Consider the following 24,706-nt stretch of genomic DNA (forward strand, 5'->3'; position numbering starts at 1 on the left):
ACAGGCAAATTAAATCCCCCCTGCAGGTGCTCTGCTGCAGGCTCACCGAAGCCAGAGGAGTCAAAGGGGCAGACAGTACTTGAGAGTAGAGTGCCTCTGCAGAAGAGGTGGTGGGCAGGAGAGATTAAAGCAGCCACTTCAAATCTGAGGTTCTAGGCTGAGATAAAAGAGCCCGGATAGGCATGAAAAGGGGGGGGGGGGGGGGGGGAGGAATGCTTCCAGACTTTGTGTCTCTCCCAGTTCAGTTGCAAGTAGTTTTTTCCTTGATAGTTAAATGCTGTAGGGGTGTTACATGGATGAAGAGTTAATGTTAAATTATGTTAATGCTGGTCTTTCTTTATCCCAGCTTATTTAAAAAGTCTCATCTTACAGCAGATTTTGATGTCTGCAATGCTTGTTTTAACTCTAATTTTCCTGTAGCTTTTCCCATTTTTGAAGCTGGAACATGTATGTTGTTTATTGCTTTTCTTCTGAGTATCTGTGAAATGTTGACATCAGCATTGTGGTTTTGGGCAATACTGTCAGAGATACTAAAAAGTCATAAGCCAGACCTCCCTAAACCCACTGAGACTTTTCCTTTTCATTTAGAGAACACCTTGGAAAGGATGCTATGAAACAGCTGTGTTGGGCTCCTCTCAGACTGAGTTGAAGCACCACTGCTAATAGAAGAGGAGAAAACAAAACCCTCCCCAGAGAGGGTAATTCATTTATTCCTGCCGGGTTCATCTCCCCTTTCCTGGCCCTGCTGGGGACCCCTGGCTAGAGAGGGCTCCCACAAGAGAAAGGAAGATACCCTGGTCAGGTTAATTGTAGCCCAGGACTCAGGGCACTGGGTACAAATCTCTGCCACGACCATCTCACAGTTTCAGCGCTTGTCAGATACCTGAGGTCTGTAGATACATAGATATGTATGTGTGTATATAGATTTATGTATATTTATATGTATACATTTTGTTTCAAGTTTCTTGGTTTTCAAAACCTCACCCCTGAGTGTCTGAAAATCAGCTGCGGGCAAGGCTGGACTCTGCTCCCAGCGGCAGCAACAGCCGGCTCTGGGTGCCCAGCAATCCCGCCTGGAGAGCCCCCGGGCTGCCATGGCACCCGTGCTAAAGGTGTGCACTTTTGGAAGCCAGCTGATAAAAACGCTCTCACGCTGAGCTCCCACACAAAGTAGTTTGAGGGAATGATGGGCCTATTAGACACATGAATAGACCTTTGAGGGATGTGCAAGGAAGCCTTTTTTGATCTCCTGTCTCTTCAGAACACTTCATGTTGTTGCCTCTGTCTCTTCCCTCAAATCCTGCTATTTTTTTTAATTCACCTGCCACATGCATGGCATATTAAAATAAACAAACAAAAAAATAGTTTGAGGACTGGTATTCCAGAACGGATTAGAGATGGGGAGGGAGAGGTGGAGGAAGGAGCTGTTACGAAAGGCACACGTATGTGTGTGACTTAGTGTCTTCATAGCAGGTTGCACAGCACTCACCTTTTCACATAGTGCTCCAGATGTTGGAGACAACTGCAAATGTAGCAAGTAACACTATAGGTGTTGCTGCAGAGAAAGTATGGTCAAGCCACACTCTGAAAACAGAATGCAAGTAAAAGAAGAGATTCCAATAGGTATTACTTAGAAAATGAGCCAATACCAAATTTAAGATTGTACAGACCACCACTTGCTTATTTTTCTTACTCTTTGGTTTTGGTTGTTTTGTTCAGGTTTTTGGGTTTTGGTTTGTTTGTTTCTTTGTTTTTAATTCTTCCATGAAGGCGAGGTTAGGAAGTAGTTAGGAAGTAGTTAGGAAGTAGGCTGTAGTTTCTCCCAGGTTCAGCAGTAAAATGATGCTTTGATCTTGCACGTGATTCCAGGCAGAAATGGGCATCTGTATAAAGGGGGCTTGGCAACCCTGGAACCTCTCAAATGCCTTAGCCTGGCTGTAAGATAAAGCTACATCGTGCAACACGTACAAGCTGCAAAGCTGTAAGGCTCCCTTGTGTCTCAGTGTAATTTGCAACTTATTTTTCAGTAGATCTGGGAAAAGATCGTCACGTTTCAGGAGGGTCCTCTCGATGAGCTGGAGGGAGTGGGACTGACCCTGGGTTGTGACCTTTTTAATGTAGATGAAGAATTAGGATATGCACCAAAAATAGCCAGTTATAAATGATTGCTATGGTCCTCCTTGGGTATTCTGTTATTAATAAGCTATTCTATAAAATGCAGTGTTGCAGGGATTCTCTTTGTATGGTAAGGTGGGTAAACTTGATAGTATTGAGGAGAAACTGCACGAAGCTTTATAAAAATACTTCTGGTTTGGCACTATGCAGAGCAATAGTGTTATGAGCATGGGAACTAATGGAGTTAGTTCAATGGCTCCCAAAGGGCATGCCTCTCATGGCTGACAGACTTCTAAATTGAATTTTACCTTAAAGCAGCAGTATGAGGTCACCTCCTTCAGGTAGCAGAGAGTCTGCACATTCAGACCGTGAGGGGAGATGTTCAGATGGAGAGATGCCCATCTGGGAGCAAAACTGGAGCCACGCAGCAGGTTTTCTCGTGCCCAATAAGGAACAAATTGTGACTGAAGCTGTTTGCAGTGTTAGGGCATCCCTCACTGGTAGGGGATTCCCTCCATGGACTCCCCACTTCAGTCTGCCCCTCATGAAACATGAGTTTTGGTGCTCTCTTATTTCCACAACATTCTAAGGCACAGAGTATCATTGAGACTTTGACCTGTCATGATGCACCAACCTTTGGGATCAGAAATCTTCATAATGGGGTAATGGATTCATGTGCTAAAAATTGGCAAAAAGCCCAAGGACATTTGTGGGTTTGTTGCTGCTTTGTGCCATTCGGGCATCCTGCAGTTCTCTTTCCCTCTTTCCCTCCCTCCCTCCCTTCCACCATCCTTCCCTTTCTCCTTCTTCTGGGGCTTGTTGCCAGAAGACAGTGCTAGTAACAAAAGCCTCAAAGCTCTGCAGTGAAGTATTTAGCGCAGGGGAATGCCATAAAGATTGTAACCTTTGAAATCATAAGCACTGTTGTCTCCCATCACATGCTAGAATTACTGTTAGCTGGTGAGTGCAATCTGTGGTGGCATGGGGATGCTCAAGAGGCCACCAGGCTGTTATCAGAAACAACGTGTGGGATCGTACACTGGGCACTGGATAGCCTGTGGCCCGAAAGGCAACATATGCCACACTTGCCCTATTGGAAAGCTGTGAGAGCAAGAAAGAGCTGGGAAGTGTGCTGGGCTCAAGCTGCTTCAGAAGGCAGTGCAGTCGCATTTGGTATCTGCAAAATTCCATGTTTTGGAAGCCTTTTCTGGCCATTTGGGTCTCTGCTTTTGCCATGGCCATTAGAGAGAAATAGTGTCACTGAAGGCAGCTGAAACAGGCTGCAAGAACAGGAAGATGATTTAAAGGGGGAGTCGGGACCTTAACTCAAGACTTCTTTGCTCCTGTCAGCTTGCAACACTGCCTTTAAGTTATTTTTATGTCATCCTTACATACTTCATTATTCACAGTAGTGTTCAGTTTAATGTAGGGTGACCAGATGCCCCAGCATGACTCAAACATCTTTATCCTTAATTAAATGTCCTCTATGAGTCTCTTTTTTCTTGCTGGTTTCTGAAGTCCCAGGAATTCAAGACAGCTTTCACTTTCCTGTTATTAGCAAACATTATTTCCTACCTGGCTTTACAGTCTTCATTATACAGTCAGCTGCAGAGTTAAAATTGCATTATAAGGCTCCCTTGAATACTCTGCCTCTCAATATACGCTACCTTCTGCAGCACGGTGTTTCTAAAGCTTGTGCTATTACCCAGTGATAATGCACAATTTTATATTTTACTATCATCTACTGTAAAAATAAAACCGTAAAAGTTTGTAATTTACAAGGCTATAGATGACATCTGCAGATCTTATGGGTTTAAAGATGTATTGGTTCAGTTTCACATATATATCAGTCTGAGACGGAATCTATTACATTCTGCATATATTCAGCATATTGCTTCTATTTACACTCTATGCTGTCATGTCTTTGAGGGAGAACATAAAAAAACGAGGGCAAAAATAGGAGTATGGACTCTGTTAACTACAGCAGATGTTTTCTAAATATGCCATGTCACAGGGGCTTGATAGACCTGAAATGGCAGCAGAAACAGTCCAAAATCTTGAAAGCACATATGGATGTGCTTTAAATTTATGCACTGGAATAGTTGTGATTATTTTAATGGAAATGTTTATGGATGTCATGCTAAGTATGTGCATGAGAGTTTGCAGGACTGGATGATAAAGAATAGTTTATCTTAGGGCTAGAAATTAATTGTGTATATATAGGGGCAGCCATGAGTCGGTCTGTGAATTACTTGCAAGATCAGTCAGGCAGTCTTGCAAAACAAAGTGTGTGATCAGAAGAACAGACTACCCTCAAAAATTCGCTTTTACCAGTTGGAGAAGGGTAGGAAGTGTGCAGAAAGAAAAATACAACTGTGGCTGTGACTGCACGTAGTTGATCCGTCCTCTAGACTCAGTTGTGCCACTGAAGAAGGTTATTCTGCGCAGATAGCCAAGATCACTTGTTTACATGGTTTGTATCGAGCCAGCTGCTGGGTGAACAGTGCACAGTGAACAGGGAGGACCTGGCCTGCTCTCCCCAGTGGGATCTGCTGAGGCTGGGCTTGGGCAAGAGTGCCAGCCCCAGGCCAATGATGTGTGAGCGGAGAGCACTGCTGGAGGATGAGGGCTGCCCCTGCTTATCCTGGGGCTGCACCCACCACAAAAAATAGGTAAAAAAGTGCATCATTTGCTCAGGGAGTGATGTTTTGAGAAAGGTAGTCTCAAGGCAGCCACTCAGCAATAGCTTATGGGGGATGACATGGTCTGCATCTCACAGAAAGGGACTTTCTGTAAAGGAGCAAGGGAAATGTCCTGTGGTGTAGCTACCCCAGTGCCTAGCTGCTGAATCCCGAGCAGAAAAGCAGCCTTTTGAGGATAATAGTATGCAGTAAGTGTAACTGTGAGCTTCCACACTCAAGAAAATTATTTTTGAGAAGGTGAATATTCTTAATACTTCTTTAATCATGGAAGCGAGAACAAAGAAGAAAGCTGTTGAGAGACACGCCTAAGCATTGCATGTGAGCAAGATTGACCATATCATTTGTACAGATCAATATTACTATAGATACATTGTAACTAAAAAAAACCCCAACAAAACCAACCAACCAAACACCACCCCCCCACACCCACCCAAATAATACAAAAAAACCCCTCCTTTTGTTTTAAAACAGAGAAGATGCTTCCAGAAAGGTGAATCTTGGTATACAACAGCAAAACAGTGCTGTATTGGTGGGAGCATGTTTAGAGAAAGAGGCAGGGAAGTCTTGGGGTGTAAAATCAATGAAGGACTGTGATTTCAGTCAGATTGTTTTGCACTCAGTCCTGAGTGCACATTTCCAGCCTGAAAAAAAAGGTCTGATATCTAATCAGCAAAGGCTGGAGAGTATTATTGATTTTCAAATGTTCTTAGAAGAAATACTTTTTCCAAATACCTACATTAGTTCAAATAAAAATATTCTGTACAGAGCAAATAATGTACTCATTTGATTAAAAAGGCACCAAATTTTCATATTCCCATTTTAGAAATTGCCATATTTCCACTAGTAAGTATCCCTGTATACCAGGACAGTGTAATCGATTGGGCACATGTTCATCTAAGATAGAGTAGTGCATTTCAAACCCATTTATTGTCTTGCAAAGCAAGTAAGTAACTGCAGTGTGAGATATTTTTTTTTCTCTCCTGTGCTCTCCCAGGCTGTGGACAGAATGCTGTTCAAACAATAGACCCATTCATTTAACTGAGTAGGTGCTTGCAACTAAATATATGGCATAGTTATCATGAGCTTCAGTACCATCAACAGGGTGTCATTATCGCATTTAACTTAATTAGTATGGAAGCTCTCTTAAAAGAATGCATCATAGAGAGGGATGTTGTAAATGTATTCTTGACTTCTAGTAAATAAACCAATAGGCTAATGCACAGTGAGGAATTTATAAAACAACTGCTGGGGCGGAAGGCCGGCGAAGTAACGCATGCATTCATGCTTAAGGCAAGGAGCTAGCAGGAGAGCAGCAGAGACAAGCTCACCTAGCAGCGGCTTATCATGAATGTATTATGGCACAGCATTATCTTTTCAGGTGTGCTCTGGAGGAGACACGTAGCTTCAGGAGGATGTGTGGGACGAGCGGTCGTGTGTGCAGCTATGAAATTCAGGTGCCTTTGTCCTGTTGCACATCCCAGTGTGGGAAGGCAGTAGCCATGTCTGGATTGCTGCAGTGCATGCAAAGGAGTTACAAAAACTTAGCAAGAGTGAACACTGCAAGTAATCTGAACAACTAGCCTACCCCTATGGAAAACGTGAAAGGATCTATTTCAGCATATTGGCCTCTCTGGTCGACCAGTATAGCCTCCTCTTTCTTCTGCTCCACTCCTGAGATCACGTCTTGGAGCTCCGTGAGGAGTTACTGCTGCGCAGCACACACATCTGCTTGTGACATACTTTGGATGGGTTTTATTCAATTTCAAATATATACAGATGAGCTGTCTAATGAGCAATTAAAAAGATAGCCGAAGACTAGGAGTTAATTGTTTTACTTACCCAGCTGAACAGGCATGCATCCGCTTTCACCCAATATCCTCCTATCTCGCTCAGAGACAATAGGAGAGTTTTTCCTGTGTTTTTCAAAATGCCACATCTGAACGCCAGCCGCATCAACTCCAAGCTAGTGGATGCTAAAACATCCTGGAGCGGCTCACTTTTTTAGATTGCTTTTCAAAGGAGGGAAAGGTAGTATGGTCATGGTCTGGGTGAATAAGAACTCGTGCAGCTGTTTGGCCTTTCCTCCATAATAATTTATTGATCAGGTTTCACAGCGACGTTGGTGTATTTAACTTCCTGCAACTTGCAAGACAAGGAGTAGATGGAAAGGCTTGGTCTGAGCTCAACCCTAATTAGACTCAAGGGAGCGAACAGACCAGGGGAAGAAGCAGGAAGAAAGATTACAAGTGTCACAAATATGGGAAAGCCTTCAATTAGGCTTTGTATGAGAATGGGTTTGTAGGAACCGTGGTTTTGTTAATTTGGCATCTCAAATAAATAGACTGTCTTCTGTTATTTGAGTGCTTACAGTTCACCTGAGCATCAGTTTTTCCAGCTTTTCCTTATAATAGTCTGGTCCAGAACTCTTTTTTGGGTCAGAGATCAACTATTCTTTCTTAATCATGAGAAGCTTAAAGAAGCAGAGAGCCACAATGAAAGTATGGGAGCTGACATCTCTGACAATGAAAGGCAATGAAATGAAAAATTTCCCTGCGGGTTTCCTCAGCTGTGGGCCTCCCTCAAATTTGCTCTTCCCACATTTTGCTGAATATTAATAATTAAACATCCTCCAAAGAGGCCTTGGAATCACCTCAAAAGAATAAAAGGATTGCAATCTACCTTTCTGCCAACAGAGGCAGTTTTGTAACGTGTATTTGATTGTGAAGCTCAAATTAAGTCACGCAAGACTGCTGTGGGCAGCTGCTGCTGCTGGCTGCTCTTGGTGGGATCCAGCCCTTAGTGCTCGCTTTGGCTGCACACCTGGGCACCTGCATCAGTGGTGTGGACAGATCACAGATGTGCCTCAAGAGGAGGCAGTAACTCCAGGACTGACAGCTCAGGCTGTCAGCTGGAATATGTTTCTGAAGGAGGTGAGCTCAAAGACAACCGAAGCTGGAGGAGAAGGCATTAAAATGAGTCTGGATCCATTTATTATTATTATTATTATTATCATTGGTTTTAGTGTATTTCACATCTTCCAGGTGGCAAAAGATAGCCTTTCAGCTTTCACAGCAGCAGGAGGTCCAGGAATCGCTAGATTTAACAGCAAAGCTATAAGCAAGCACTGGACACAGTTCATGCAAAGCTATAAGCAAGCACTGGACATAGTTCGTGTCTGATTGACTGCAATGGACAATATGTCAGAACACTTCTGCTTGAGATTGCAGGAAGATGGAAGAAAAATTGGGGACATTAGGTCAGACTATTGCTAGAATAAAAGTCCAAGAAGAGGTAGAAGGAGCATCAGAAACACTTGGAATTAATTGTTTTAAACTTCTAAAACAGATGGGGAAATGCATCAGTAGATGTTGATCTGTGATCTATGATGGTGAAGTTTTTCTTTATCATTTTTATCAGGAGTAACAAGAGGCAGCATTTTTACTTTGTCATCCTTATAGCTGGCTAAACTCACAGCTCCTGATACAATACTTTTTTACTGTTAAGTTGTATTTCACGTGTTCATGGAAAGCAAACTCTCAGTCGAACAAAAGAACAGCTCCACGGGTAAACTGGACTGGAACCTTTGGCACAGGTAAAGTAGGTACAGCTGAAGTATTTGAGATAGGAAGCCCCTGATGAGACACAGGTGGACTACAGAAGAATTACAAGTGTCTGGGGAACTTAATCAGTCTCTGAGGCAGCCTGCAGCTAAGCTATCTTCACTACAGGCAAATGGCAGTGCTTCTGTGAGATCAGTATGGATTTACTTTATTGAGACTGATCCTGAATTCTTAATCCTAAATTATTTGCCCAAAGCTCTTATGTCCACTGAAATCAGGGGGAGATAGGTTAAACCAACTTGAAAAAGAAGGTGCATGCTGTTTCTGATGTGAAAATCAATGATGTTATTTTGAACACAATGTGAGCAAGCCTCAGTGTTTGTTTTTTTTTTCTGATTAAATTTAATGCCTTAGGAGTCATGGATGAACATGCAGTTAGAATGCCAGGGGAATAAATAGTGTGTGGGTTTTAAGCTTGTACCAAAATGTGCTACTGGAACTTGATTTGATGTAGGCATTTTGTCCATTGCATAGCACTATGTTGCAAGCCGTGGCATCTACAGGTGCTAAATTAGCCATGGTAGGACACCTCCTCGTGTTTTAATTTCAAAAGAAGCATGTTGAATGTGGTCGGGACAAACAGTTTGTTTCAAAACTCTGTAAAAGAGGGCCACAGAATTCAAAGAAATTATCTTCCCCTGTTCCTGTTGGGCTCTGTAGGTGTGTTGAAGTCCTGGCAGATCTCAGTTAATCTGCTGCTGGCTTTTGTGCTCTGAGAAGGAGTACCAGCCTGTGTGTTAGCTCTCAGTCACTCCTGCAAACAGACCTGGATAGCAACTCCAGTGTGTGCGGTGTAAACTGAGATTAGACTGTAATGGTGGGTCTTGTCAGGAAATCCTTGATCCTGTGGTACCCCATTATAGAAAGTGACCATTTCTTGTCTTTATACCTAATTGTCTGTTGATACAAATTTGAACCTTATTAAATGAGCATCAGTGTTTTCCAGCTCTGTTGCCACTGTATCTTTGACACCCTGCAAGGCAGCTCCCTATGCTTAGAATAGTAAATAAGTGCCGAGGGTTGCAATTTGGTAAGTGTTTAATGCTGACTTTTCTCTTTATTTCTGCAAAACCTAAGGGCTCCTCCTGCTCTTCTTACTATTCCAAAAGGTATGTCTTGCTAGGTCAGGTGGATTAAGCTGGCATGCATCTGGACCAGACTGCATTAAAGCAATTTTTCTCTTCTCATTACCTGAACTCATTCATTCACAGCTTGGTACCGAGAGTGCTGTTCTGAATACACATTACTGTGGTCATCTTCTCCTCAGCCCTCTGAGATAAGAGGGAAGGGGTTTAGATTTACGATTCAGCATTAGATTTACCATCTCACAAACTCAGAGATAAAACTCAAGGGAGAATAAATGGCTAACCCAGAGCCACACACAGAGACAAAGAAAAGAAACAAATAAACCCCTTCATTTGGGGAAAGAATTAACAGCAATTTCTGCTTTCCACCATGCAGAGCTCTATGCATCCTTCTTTTCACTGGCAAAGGAAAAAATGTCTTTTGTCTCCACAGCCTCATAGAAAGGGTTCCTCAGATATGTTTACACTGAAGTGGGCAATTGTTGCACTGGTTAGTTTTATAGGAACAGCACGTGAAGTACTGCATTGACCAAAATTATGCAGACCGTATATGACATCCACAGCTTCATTGCCAGTGAAGAAACAAAATATCTGAGTTAAATTCACAGATGTCAAACCACTTAATAAGAAATCAGGGCCTTGCACTTGTTGGGGGTGGGCTCGGTCTAAAGCTATATAATCAATTTCAGTAATTCAATCAAGGGTACATACATGCCCTAAGGGAAAATGTATTAGAAAATTAATTCATTGTGGTGAAGTAATCTTCCTTATGAAAAGAAAAATGAAAATGAGCGTGATAATATTCCTTATGCATGTACTATGTATCCTGTATTTATTTGTGGGGTTCTAGAATGAAAAGGCACGTATATCATGGAGAAAAGTATACATGGCAGCGGTGAGCAGTGGCTGGTCACCCAGGATCACTGACAGGCTCATTCTTCCAGGCAAAAATATACAGTAGGCTTCTTAATATGCCTTGTGACTTGCAGAACCTGCCCAGCAGCTGAAAGTTTTGAAATAGAAAGCTCCAAACAGAGCTCTTCCAGCAAGAGCCCTGCGGGCAGCTTCCAGGCTCTCAAGTCTGATGACTGTCTCTGGTGCAAAGGAGAGCTCACATGCAAATGTTTGGGAGATTTATAGAGCTCTGTCTGCATCCTGAGATGAACGGAGAGCTAATGAAGATTTTGAAGGACCAATATAGTGTTCTTTCCACAGCTTCTACCTCCCAGGAGAGAAGTGGGCACTGCACCTGCCTCAGCCTCAGAGCTCTCTGTAAGTGTTGCTGCATGTGAGCTGTACCACAGCACTAGTCCTGGGGGCACTGTGCGCATAGCTACCTACCAGCATGCCGAGCTCTGCTAAACGTAACAAGGTTGCCTCTGCCCAGCCATCCTAGTGCTCTGCTAAGTAAATGAGGTGATAGGAGTAGGCAGGGATACTGACTGAGGCCCTTCTAATCAACTCAGCACATAGCGGAATATGTAATAAAACCTGATCTTGGTACAAGGTTTCTTTCTTGCAATTTCCCTTTGTTCCTCTAGCAGAAAACTTAGAGAAAACGTAGCTGTTTCTATACAGTGAAAGAGCGCTTACTTTAGCTAAAAGACCTTTGCAGGTAGTTTGTGTTTGTTTTTTGAGGGAGAAAAAAACATTCCCTGCTGGGAATGAATAACACTGGCCACTGCAGGAACATATGGACACTTCTTATGGCTATATTTGTTATAAACTTCTATGAAATGATAAAGAAATGACTTCACTGAATAAAGCTTTGCCCAACAAGATTAGCTGGTCAGCTCTGTAGGAGACTAATATGTAGTTAAGTTTAGCAGTACATGCGTTTTAATCACATAAGAGCAACAATCACTCATATTATGGAACTACTGGAAATTAATTCTCTTGTCTGTAGTTATAGAGTTCCTTGAAACAAGGAATTATAGTGACCCACTGTAGGTCAAGATATAATTTTTAGACCCTGCTGTGAAATTTAGCAGGGACTTGTCTTACAAAATATTGTTGTATTCCATGTTTTTACGATGGTATTCAGGTGTGTGGAAAACACATAATACAGCAGAGTATATAGAACATTTGTGAAAGCCTTGATTCAAAGGTGAAATATTTATGTCTTTCAGTTTGTCCTTGAATTGTCTTCTGTGCAAAATTGTTTGCCACTGAATTTTATTCAAAGACAATAAGCAAGGACTGTTTCTCGGCTGACTTGAGCTTCAACTTTTAACCTTACTGGAAAGCACATTAAGGTTATGGTACTGAATGTTTTCCAGTTCCCTTTAAGTGGAAGCTGCGGCGCTGAGGGAATGCAAGTAATGCATGGAGCGCGCAGCAGGCACTGGCTCATGCTGCAGGTGAGGCTGGGAGCTGCACCTCTTTGCTCAGCGGTGTGGGACTCCCTGGTGAGCGGTGGGGAAGCCGAGGCACCCAGCTAACTATCCCTGCTGAAGGCTTTCTTAGCCTCTGCAAGGCTGTGCCTCATTGTGGTGGGATGAAGACTTGGGCCGTGGGTTGCGGTTTTGTTTTTTCCCTCCTCATTTTCCATTCCTCCTGTCCACTGATCCATTTCCTAAACCCAGATAGAATTGGGATGTTCCTCTGCCTCTTCTTGGACAACTTAATCCCTAGAGGAGAGACAAACCAGCATTTCAGGTATCTCAGCTGCACTGTAACATGTCTTTTACCTGGGCAGGGGAGGGGTGATGGCATCTCACAGAACAGTGGTGCTTGGTTCCTGGCTCCTTAGAGTCTTCACTTGACTTGGGCCGTCTTGTTAGCAACTTGCTTTTCTCTCCTTTGTGGCCATAACAAAAGAAGAGAGGATGGCAATTCAGTGCGGACAGTTGTCGTGGCTCCTGCAATGTCTTTGATGCCATGCAGGAGAAGATGGGGACCTGACTGTCCTTGGTAGCCTGAGGTACAGGTGATCTCTGCCCTTTTTGGAACTAGCGCAGCCTGGAATGGTGTTGATCAAGGATCAGTTTGCTGGTGGGACCTTTTTTCTGTCCCGTCAGGCGTACTTGCTAGGAGGATATGGATGAACAAAACACTTGTCTCTCCCTGAAGGATGTCTCTCATCTCACCGCAGGCTTCACTCCCCTTTTCAGCAGCCAGCAGGAGTTCTTGTAGGAAGAGCAAGGGAATATGGCTTGTGGCCCACAAAGGATCTTGCACTGAGTGGGAGCACAATCTACCAGCAAGGGGCTATTGTACTTGACACAATGACACTTTGTAGCTGAAAATATTCACCAGAAAAATGGTCCAGCAGAAAGCATATTAACCCCAACAGGTCACTGTGCTCTCTCTGACTTAGGTATTACACTCACCTGCTTTGCAAGTAACTATTCCCTAGCACCTTAAGGAAAGTAACTTTCCTTAAAAACCTGTAAAAAGCAGAAAGCAATCAAAGCACCCATTTTTCACTATAAAGTCATCAAAAATATCCTCTTTAATGCTGCCTCTGCTCTTATGAGCTTGACAGTAACTTTTCTGTTCTGCACAACTTTGTCCTATTTCCATAAGGCTATCAGCCCTCACCCCCTGCTATCAATGTGTTTTACTGCAGAGCACAAAGCAATGTGGAAGCTTTTGGTTTTGTGTCAACAGCACTGTTGCTGTAAACTGAAGCCGTGAACTAATAGGATTTAATTGACTAGCACTGGATTTTCACAGCAGACCCCCTGGGGTACACCAGCTCTGCTCCTGATGGCAGCCTTTTGTGCCATTGATTTTAAGTGTAAGATGGTGGTACAGCATGCAGGATACTGGAATAGCATTGACAGCGTTAATTTTCTCTCTGTTTGGTCTTTATCTCTTGCAAGAGAAAGGTAAAATCATCACAAAGCCATGGTTGCATATGTGAGGATGGGAGGCGATCTGTACTGTTTGAGCCAGCAGTATCCCAGGAGACTTTCAAATAAACATACTGGCTTCAGGTTGCAATTAGGAAGTTCTAGGCTGATAAAATCACTTGATACATTAAATTTCAACAAGAAAGGTAAATCTTGACTCTTGTCTGTACTTGTACAAATCTAGAATATCTCCTGTGCCTGAGAAGGATTTAACCTCGTGCTGCGATTCAGACTGAAAACTGATTATGAGCCTCTCTACTTCAGGGGAGAAATGAGAGTAGGGCAAAACTGCTGTTTTGGAGTACTGGGAGGGATGTGAAGTGACAGAATCAATGTCTGTAGAAGTTTCCAGACTAATTTTTTATGACTTTGTTACCGGACACTGTGGTGCCAGGTTTTATGTGCCCTATGACCACCCTGTAGCGTTTTGGCAGTCATCTGCCAGCTGGCCTTGCTCTAGCAGTGCCTCGAGGGGTTTTGTGCATCTATGCTTGCTCCATGTGGCCTGAAGTCTCCACCATGATCTCCATCCCATCTTCTCCGCTGTATGTCAGCTGAGAAGCCCGTGTGTTTCCTGCTGGTTAATTTGTGCTGCTTCACATCTCTCTCTGGGGCCTTGACCTGGGATGTGGCTTCTCCCCATGTTTTGAGTAGGCTGTGTCTGCCTCCCTGGGCAGTAGCAATAGTGCAGCAGATGAGGCCACTGGCGGCACAGACCTCCCAGTGCATTATGAGAGGAAGGCATGTGAGAAGTAAAGCAGGTAGAAGAGGATGAATAAAGAAAATAGTCACCCTGAGACAAATGTGATATGATGGGTAAGATTAACTTACATAAAGCGAGTGAATAAGGTAATAGAAGCAGGAGCCAAGCAAGATGTTTTTAATGTGGTGCACAAACCCATTACTCAGACTAAAATGTTGTTTATGTAGCGTTTTGTGCCCTGCACAGTATGCAAGGTCTGTAAATCTATCTGATCTATACAGAAAATTTGTGGGTCAGGATAAGCAGAGAACACAGCATCAAATAGAAAAAAGCAACTGCCAGTAAAATCAGTGATTAGGACATATTGAAACAAACACGCAGACTACTTTAAAATGCTTGCACAGTGGACCTCTTTTTGAGGCATCCAGTTATAAAACACAATGATTCCTTATCAAAGCCCTATAGCTGAGCAGCTGTGATAATGTGGATTGCTTGTTATTCTCTGTTTCTTGAGCTCGCTTCTTCTTGTTAGTTACAGAAGACCCTGAGTTAGAGGATAATTAAATGAAAGGACCATTTGAAGGAATTATCTGGATAATTGGTTGTGATAAATACAATTTTGCTTTAGAGCACTGAAATAATAGAAGTTACTGAATTGAGACAAGAAATCATATGGGATTCCTTTCATCTGAACATATTTATTATCTGTTTTAATTAGCCAACTAAGTAATAAATGTAAAGTACTTGTCTAGGGTTTCTTTTTGTTAAATGACTTAATTTCTGAAAGTCCATTATGCAGCACCTTATATATGCATCTTTTTATGGCTACATCAGTGGCAGGGTTTCACAAAAGGACAGCAAAGTGAATTATTCACAAATATTAACATTTTGAACTAAGTTGGATTTTTTTCTGGTCTGTGGAGATCTGGATTTGAAAGGTTTTGTGTATATTTGACATACTCCTAGTGGCTGGAGCCTTTAGACTATTAAAGCACACAAAAGCTACTACAAACAACATTAATTCTGTGATTGAAACTCAGCAAAGCAAGAAAAGTCTGAGGCTGAAATGCTTTGCTTAACTTTCTCTCTCTCATGCCTATTTCTGGATGCTTGTGCAGAAGGTGAGAACACAAGCTGCTCTGTGGCACCAGAAAGTTTCATAACAGGAATTTCTTACCAAGAATAACCACGGAGGCAGATCAATACTGGTCTTTCTTACTGGAATTTAACAAGGCTTGTATTTCCTTCAGATTGCAGCTTATAGTTTTCAGGGACCAAAAAGCAAACAAAAAAAAAAAACCCTCTTGCAGTTAAATATCCAAATCCAGAGAATTCTATTTGCACCTGGAAATCAGTCCTATGAAACTTGCTGGTTTTAGCTACATTCTGGGTATATCAAACATGTGTTCTTTGTTACTGTTGGAGAGAATTTTTGGAGGCACTGGAGAAATTACCTGATCATTTGTCTACATTTTTGTGTGGACATCCATGCGTAAAAATGTCTGTGCCACCATCAGCATGTTTGCTTATAGAAGAAACCTCTCTTACAGTCGTAAGACACTTTATTAATGTAACATTCATCATCACTCACTTATAATGTTATCCTGGTTGTTGGAAAATTTGACCTGTGAAAGCCAAAGACCCTAGTTATTCCTTCAAGGGCTTTCAAACTTGAGCCTGCCATTGTACTAACATAGCTCTAGTTTATGTACTGAAGGCACCACCTTCCTGACTGCTAGGGGCATAAGTAATTGGCTCTGTGTGATCCCCTCCATTATAGACATCCTCAGGTCTCTGTAATCCTGCCTCAGTCCCTTAAGTAAAAGGTTTCCTTTCCTTGTGTACTGGCTGTAACACACAGGAGAATAATTGTTTGACAGCTTAATTTCCTTTTCTGTTTTATGATAGCATTTAAAGGAAACAACAAGCTGTTGACAAGTGCTACGGCATTAAAGCTCCCTTAAATCCAAGGTCCTGCTACTGGCCTGTTGAGATTTATTTATTTATTTATTTATTTATTTCACCGTATGAGCGGCAATAAAGAAACCATACTAAATAAATGTTAGGACTCTCATCAACTGTGGATTGAAATTTAATTAGAAGCCACAAATTCAGACGAGACTTTCTGATACTTTGGGATCTTCTACCACGCCAGAAGGATGTTTCAAACATCCCTTAGCTCATTTCAGCAGAGAGCTGTGTGCTGTCTGCTGACTCCTATCTGAAACTGAGCAAATCTTGGCTGAATGCAATGTTGAGCTCACCCCAGTGTGGAGGGCCCATGCAACAGCACATCATGCGAGCCTTTACTGTAAAAGACTTGTCCCCTGCGCAGGCAGCCAGAAGCTTCCTTCCCATTTAAGTCTTAGTTTATATTTTGAGAACATACGTGATTCATTGACTTTGTGTCATCCTTTTGCCCTAGAGTAAATTTTACCTTTTAATGCAGGACTTGACTAGGATTCTTGTAATTTCTGAGCCCTTGCGCAGAGCTGCTGTACAGACATGATTTTCATTGTGAATTTTGTGGTTTGCTTGAGTTTTATCTCAAAGTGAAACTTAATTTCATAGCATTTCTCACAGTCATAACCAGGTCTATGTCAGTCTTGGGATAATGGAGTTTATTCTTCAGCAAAAAGAACTGTCAAAAGATACATAATTTTGCAAAATATATCACTCTTTTGCATAAGTAGAAAAATTATTTTACTTTTTTATATATATTTGCATGCATACTTTCAGAAATAAAGTATTTGTTAAAAAGAGATGGGATTTGAAGACTGGGAGTTTGCGGTCTTGTGCTTTATTAATGCTCTGTTTTTCCTTCAGGCAAATTATCTTCCTTTCCCCATGTCTCCATCTGTAATGTAGTACAGAACTGAAAGTTATTCTCCTTCATAAGGTGCTTAGTAGATAATGTGTGTCAGGTATTGCTAAATTTTCACTAAAATATAATTTTTGTCAAAAAAGTCATCTGATAACTAATAAACTGTTAACAAAATTTATTACTTCTAGTGTTTTGTATCTCAATTATTTCACTGCAAATTTAATGGACTATTTCATCAAATGATATAAAAAATGTTATTCAAATAAAATAATTTAATACATTATTTAGAATGTATAAAATATAAACCATATAAAATATAAATTACTATATTTGTAGTAATTAAAATTTTAATAGCATTTAATTGATATTTAGCCAGAAACTGTTGTAGCATTTTATTTCATTTCAAGCAATGTTTTTCATGAAGTAGTTTGAGAAATAAAAAGGGGTGAAAAGCACACTGTAAGAGACAAAAAAACCCACCAAAAGCAACAACAAAAAAAAAAGAACTATTTTGTAATGGATTTGGCTTTTAGACTTGACCAGTTTTAAATGCTGCAAAGTATGTTCGTGTATGCTGTGGCTTCCTCTGGAAGCGCTTGTGAATTTAAAGGTAATGCAGGGTGTCCCACTTTTGCAGATTTTTGTTCAGGTCATAATCATGGATTAGGAATGGCAGGATTTAACCTGAAGAGATTATCAAAATATTTTCTACTTTTGTTTTTTTATGACTTTTTTTATGACAGAGTCTGCTGCTACAACATGTATTTACCTAACTGCTGATTTGTAACACTTTCTCTGACACTCAGCATTGGGAATGACAACATGCTGTAGGTGTGGCCGTTGGCTTTCCCTTTGGGTTGCTTTGCTGTGCTTGGGAGCAAGGACTCCTGAGGATGGTCAGGCCTGGCTGCACGGTGTGAGTTTGGTGTCCTGGGGTGCTCCAGGGAATGGGGAACAAAGCAGGGAGGAAGACCCACTGGTGTGTGCTTGCTCTTGATTTAGAAGCAATTGCCATATTCCGGCATTTAGCAGTCACTTTGGGTTCACCTGTAACTGTGGAAGCTGCTGTCCTGGTGGGGCCCAGGATAGGTGCAAATCTCAAGTGAGACAGTAATCTATCAGGTCATCTTTGCTTCTAAAAGGATGTATATGTTAAGAATATTGCATCTTTTCCAACTTAGAACCCGTCTCTCTCCTCTCCCCCCAACTTTGATCACTGAAAAAGAGGAAGGAGAAAGCATTAATGCACCTACAGTAGTGGGTGGTGATCAGATTTGTGCTGAAATAGCCAACTTTTTGTGCAGCTTTGCAGCTGTCATGAGGAAACCTGCTTATTTGAAATCATCTGGAGTGTGAAATGGGACTTTGTTAGAAGAGAGATGCTTAGCCATTGATTTAATTTGTCTCTTTTTTTTTTTTTTTTTTTAATCAGATACAAGGATACCCAGATATTTTAAATTCCCTTTTATTGAGGAATTGATGTCTAGCACTTTGATTTTGCTTGGTCTCTTATTGAATGAAAACTTGCTCGGTTGTATTTACATGAATTGGATAACTTTTGAAAAGGAAAGCTAAGCTTTTGTCTTTTGTGTGTCTAATATCTGATTCTTCGCTTTCTTTTTTTTCAGCTCTTTGAGCACTAAAGATTTACATGATCCCTGCTATGTATCTGAAAACTAGCCAGAGATCCTTCTAGATTGTCAAGTTGGTTTTGTGCTGTTTGCAAGATTTTCTTGGAGGGAATCAGACATATCTCATTTCTTCATTACTTTTTAACATATATTCTCTCAGTATCTCCAGATATTTTCCTCTGATCTTAGAGATATGAGGCCATTATCATGCTATTTAAAATTTTTTAAACATAAGATCCTCCAAGATTTTCAGAACAAAGTATGTTCAGCTGTAACCCTCCAACTGGGGAGCTATAGTACAGCTGGAGCATTGAAATGTCATACAGAAAGAATATGTATTGTAAATTTATTTTCCCTTATGTGTTACTAGCAAATTGAATAACATCGTTCCTACTAAAATATGGCTTCCTCAATAGGTAAGATTACACACTATTACAAAACACCTATGTTTAGGAGAAGGGGAAACTAATATAAAGCAAAACCAAGCTGAAACAGACCTTGGCCCAGGCTGTTTCCTGGGATGCTCTTTGGTGCTTGTGAATTCTGACTCTTCTCCTGGCTGTAATGTGATACTTCTCTGCATTGTGACAGCTTCAGCTTTCTGCCTGAATGATCTCATCACACACACGCATAAAAAGCCAAAAATGACAAAATGAAAACTCTCATATTGCTTATCTGCCCATCTTCTTGGTGAGGAGAAACTCGTAATGTCTGTGCAGAACTTCAGACATAAAAAATGCTATATAAATGCTTAGCATTATTATGATGAACAGAGAGAAGGCTGAGAATGGGATATGATTGCTCTCTATAAATACATTAGGGAAGTAAACTTTACAAAGGAGAAGAGATATTTAAGGTAGAGGACAATGCTGGTGCAAGAGGAAACAGATGTAAGAGGGCCATGAATAAATATAGGCTGGAAATGAGAAGAAAGCATTGCTTAGAGCAATGCAACAACCCTCAAGACACAGGCACAAGGTCAAAATCTTTCCTGGTTTGCTCTGGTTGCTTGCCCAGAGGGAAACTGAAAGTTTGGGAAATACTTTCCATTGCTCACCTGGCAGACCACAAAAATCTTTGGCTACAACTAGCACCCTTCCCAAGGTCTCACCCCTCCCAGTCTGGTTACAGCCTGCCATTTAACTCCCTCTGAAAGGAAACAAAGAAATAGAGTGTGAAATTGTTTTGTTTCCTAAAGAAAACCTGTTCATCCTTGATTTGGACCAACTTGTACCTCATATCCAAGCATAGTATCTCTTTGTATCATCTTTTGTATAAATATCCTGCAAAAGCCAAGGTATAGCTTCCTGGAGGAGAGTTAAGGAAATCTGACACACCAGGACAACTTGTTGCTAGCGCACTCATTCCTGTGATCTTAAAACTCCTTGCTTGTGCAGGCAGGGAAATGGGGAAGGAAGGCTATGCAAAGGGTAGACAAATATAGATGAAGTTTGGCTAAAGCAGTTGTTCTGCCTCCAAGTGCAAAGAGTGAGGATGTTGTTCACTGTATGAACCAGCTGAGATGACTCGGATTTTTGCACAGGAACTCGGGCTCCTCAAGACCTACAGGAAAAATATAAGACAGTGAACAAAAAGAGCCACACAAGCCAGCAGGATATTCCAGTTGGCTGACTTGAGTTATATAGTGCAAGTAGCAGAGTGGAGGGGTTGGTCTTTCACCAGTTGAACAAAGAGCTTCTCCAGAGGCAGTTCACAGCAGGAACATAATTCCACTGCTGTAAAAACAGCCCTGTGGGACTACCTAGCCAGGCTGGGAATATAATAGGGCAGAGGCAAAAATTCTCAAAATCTTCCATTTGGAAATTTAAATTTTGATTAAGCCCAACTAATAGTAATTTCAGTGTCTGGAAGTTTCTGTCATCTGTTGTTAGGAAAGGTCTCAAGCATTAAAGCTGGGGGTCATCTGTTAGAAACTTTACAGGTAAGCACCATTCTGGGCAGTTGGATTAGGGTTATGTGCTGCACAATGTATATGTAGAAAGGAGCCAGAATTACTTTTTGTGGAAACATAAGCTTACTCATAACTGCACTCACTCTATGCTATTAATTAGAAGCTAAACTATGATACTGCCAATGACGACTGAGTCTACAACCTTGTTTTCTGAATACTAACATAAGGAAACAGAAATCTTTCCCACTTGCCAAGGTATAGCAGAGGCAGGAAAAAGACTCTGAGGTCTGCAGCTCCAAAGAATAAAAATGTGCAGAGCCATGTGTTCAAGTTGGCCTCTAATATATATTAATGTGCTAAGAAGGCCCTAGTGGATAATTTGCCTCTGAAAGGCAGTCAGTGATGTCACCTCGTGCCAGAGAGAGATCAAGAGGGCACTGCACTGATCCGTATTGGCTGTAGGCTAGTGCTCAGAGCTTGGTTTTGAGGTGAAAGCAGTCCTTGGATTCCAGTTACAGGATGATGAATCTCGACTGCTCTTGTGAGACATGTACCATAACTCAGAGGAAATATTTCTGGCTGTGATCTTCATTTTTTACCATGAAAATGGCACGCTGTGTATGTTTCTTTGGTGATAAACTCAGCCCGATGCTTTGTGCTGCTAATGTGGTGGGAAGCAGTTGCAATGCTCTGCAGATTGGGGCCAGAATTTCTTGAGAGGAATAGGGCTACCTGGGGAAAGCCTGGACCCTCACACATCATTTAAAAATTGGATAACAGATGTCTGTTATGTACAACCTGCTCTCCTATGTTCAACACTTCCCTACAGAAAGTAGCTGCTGAAGGTTATTTTGAAGTAACAAGCATGGGTTAGGGAAGAGTAGATTTTTTGATAATATGTGAGGAATTTCATGATGCGAAGTTAGAAAATAATTGAATTTTGTCATCCTAAATGAGTTTGATCTCTGTCAAACAAAGCAATCTCTCACGAAATTGTGTAATTGTGCAAAAGAAATGGTGCTCTATTAGTTCTCATATTCCACCCCGATCCTGAAAGCTTAACCATTTCCGTTTATGGCTCTTCTGTTTCACGTGGTTTTTGTCAGATTTCAAATCTCAGCTGTCTTACTGCTTCCTGCATCAACAACAGTGATGATTTCTGCGGAACAATATTTCCCAGATCTTTTAAACCTTCCTGAAGTACATTTCATGAAACACTTTTCTGCGTTTATGTAACTGATTAGATCATTAAAAAGTGGAGAGAGGATTAAAAAAGACATGGGAAACCCCCCCACTGTTTCTGTATCTACAGATGCAATGGTGCTTTAACCAGGAAGCACTTGAGTGCTGTATCAACTGGGCAATCTCCTCTCAATGAATCATAAAAAGTCTTTGGTTAATATATAGCTTCTGTTGGTTTCATGCGTGTGAATAACACAGACCATCAGTGGACTGAGAAAGCCCCCAATAAATTAGACAAAAGTAATGAAATGTGTCTATATTAAGATACAGGAACCCAGAGAGGCTAGCACTCAGCTCCCCACTTGTTTTCTTACAATATCAAGTACAAATTAAACTGTATGTCTATTTCTAGACATGGAATCCTCTGGATAGTAAGGATTATTAGCTTTGGAAGACATGTCTATGTACAAAATAATAGTGTGAGAAGAAAACTTTGCTGGTGGTGATTAAACTGGAGTACATGTACCCTGGTCCCTGGCAGGATTGCAGCAGTCCCACTGGAGACAATGCAGCCACATCTTCATGCTTCCTGCAACTTATACTAGCTGGGTTAAATCTACCATGGGACATGTTCATAGCCTGTGCCTCAAGCCTGCTTTTGTCAGCTGCAAATAGAGATGCTGTGATTGTAAAACAGGAGAAAACCTTACCAGAAGCAAATGCATGTCCACCCCCACCGTGGGCTGCCACTGCTGCCCCTTATTTGCACCTCTCATGCAAGGGGTGGCCGCTACAAAGTCACTGGCCTTTTCTGAATATCAAGATTGTTTGTCAGATGAAATTTTGTTGGCTGAAAAAACCCAAACCAAACTCCAGGGAATAAGCTTTTGCTCTGCAGAAATTTGTGCTTTAACTGCCCTTTTTAAGTGGCAGATTTGGATTACTGCTCCTGTTGGAGGTAACATACAGGACTGGAAAGGAGATTTCATAGTCAATTGCATGCCATTCCTGGCTAATGCAAGCACTGTATTGCATGATCCCCTTCACTGCAGGACTGTATGTTAAAACCAGCTTTCTTGTCCCTCTTCTTCCCATCAAAAAACTAATCTAATTCTCGAGTCTGTAGTTTTCAAGCCCAAGTAATAAATTTAAAGCATGAACTCATTCTTTCTTGAGTGAACTCTTGATTTTAGCTTAAATAGTGTAGAGTATAACAATCGTGCTCCTTTTAGCCTTCCTGTCTCAAGTTTCTTCCAGACTTCTCACCAAAAATAGGTTCTTCATTCCTTTGATTATCCCTGTAATTCTTCCTTGTACTTCTTTCATCTAAAATTTTATTTCTTCTAATAGCAAGCATCCTTTCCCACTTCTAAAGAAGCAGCTCTTGTTTATGCATGCCAGGATGGCATTTGATTTTTTTCACAACACCCTCATGTTAGTGGCTCATAGTCCTCCTACAATCAGCAAGTGGAGACAAGTCTTCCTCCTTCGTAGCCATTTCCAAGGGAGGAACATTCAGACTATAAGAAAATTTATTGCTGTTAGTCCCAAAGATTGTGATCCTTCAGTTTGTACTTTCAGATTTCTTTCCATTGTGTTAACCTAATCTTCAATGTTATCCATTTCTTTGTGTACTGTAGTCTAGCTTTTATCTGCACTGAAAACACTTTCCATTTGTGAGTTATGTTATTTTTTCATGAATGTTTTCCTAATGTTTATTCCCTGATCACTAGTGACTTTTATAAAGCTATATGAAGTGGGGTGAAAGCTGATTCTTGAGGAATCTCATTTATAACCTCTTTCCAGCTATAAACCTTCTCTTTCAAAAAAGTACACTTTGTATCTGACTTGAGACAGCTTCCTATCCTCACAATTTCTCTGCTAATCCCCATCTCTTCCTGTTTTACTAATAATTCCCTGTGTGTTATCATATACTTCACTGAAGTTAAGACAGATGAGATCAATCACATCCTTTGTCTAGAATGTAGGTTATCTCGTCAAAGAAATGTATGAGGTTAATCTGGTACAATCTACTTTTGTTAAGCCCGTGCTGTATTTTATGCCTTTTTCATTTGACCTCCATGTCTTTAATTATCTTTTTCCTTAAAAGCTGTTCTGCAGCTTTGCATACCACTGAAGTCAGAATATAAGCACTGTGGTTACCCACATTCCTTCTTTTCTGCTGGCTAACCCCTTCCTAAATACAGGCACTATATTTTCTAGTCATCTGTCTTATGGTACGTGGTAGATTTATTACAAAGTATTGCTAGACAATCAAGAAATTGCAGGTTGCAGTAACATATTTCTGGTTTGAGCCTTACAAGCAAAAAAAATAACCCATAGAGGTAAGACTTGCCTACACAGAAGTGTAGTGAATAGAGGACCACAAGTAGGACAGTTTTCATGACACCTTTGGCTGAGAAATGGGTGGAAGTGGTCCCTGGAAAGTGATTTGTACTGGTGCACTGCAGTTATTCCAGATCTCACTTTGTTGTTAACTGTCTAAATAAGGGGAATTACCTGACTGCCTAAATAAAGGGAATAACCTGACTGCTCAACCAAGGATGAAGCTAAACAAAGGTAATCTTTCATCCATGACACTGCGGAGGATGCTTTTCAGCAAGGGATGTTGCTGGGCTGCTGACACTGTTAATTAGAAATTCAGAAGAATATTTAAACTAGAACCCAGAGAAGATCCCGCAGGTATGGAACTACAGGTATGGAACCCCCAGTGCATCTCCAAAACCACTGTCAAAATTGCAAACAATAGGGAAGGCAGATCAGGTTGGGCAAACATCAGCTGAGAAGAGAATGAGCAATGATATCTCCAAATGTGTGGATGATACAAGGGTTTTGGGTTTTTTGATTAGTCAGAAACTGTGCTTATGGTGAGGAATTAGAAAAAGGGCTGCCTACAATACTAAGCATGTGAAAAGGAGGTAGATAAATGTAGGGTAATGCAGTTAGAGAGAAATAACCTAAATTGTGCTTACGCACTGTCGAGCATTTAACTGGTAGTTACAACTGAGGCAAAAGAGTTTGGAGTTGTCCTTGACAGTCCTCTAAAATCACTGT

This window comes from Lathamus discolor, chromosome 4 (genome assembly GCF_037157495.1).
Source record: "Lathamus discolor isolate bLatDis1 chromosome 4, bLatDis1.hap1, whole genome shotgun sequence".
Classification (NCBI taxonomy): Eukaryota; Metazoa; Chordata; class Aves; order Psittaciformes; family Psittacidae; genus Lathamus; species Lathamus discolor.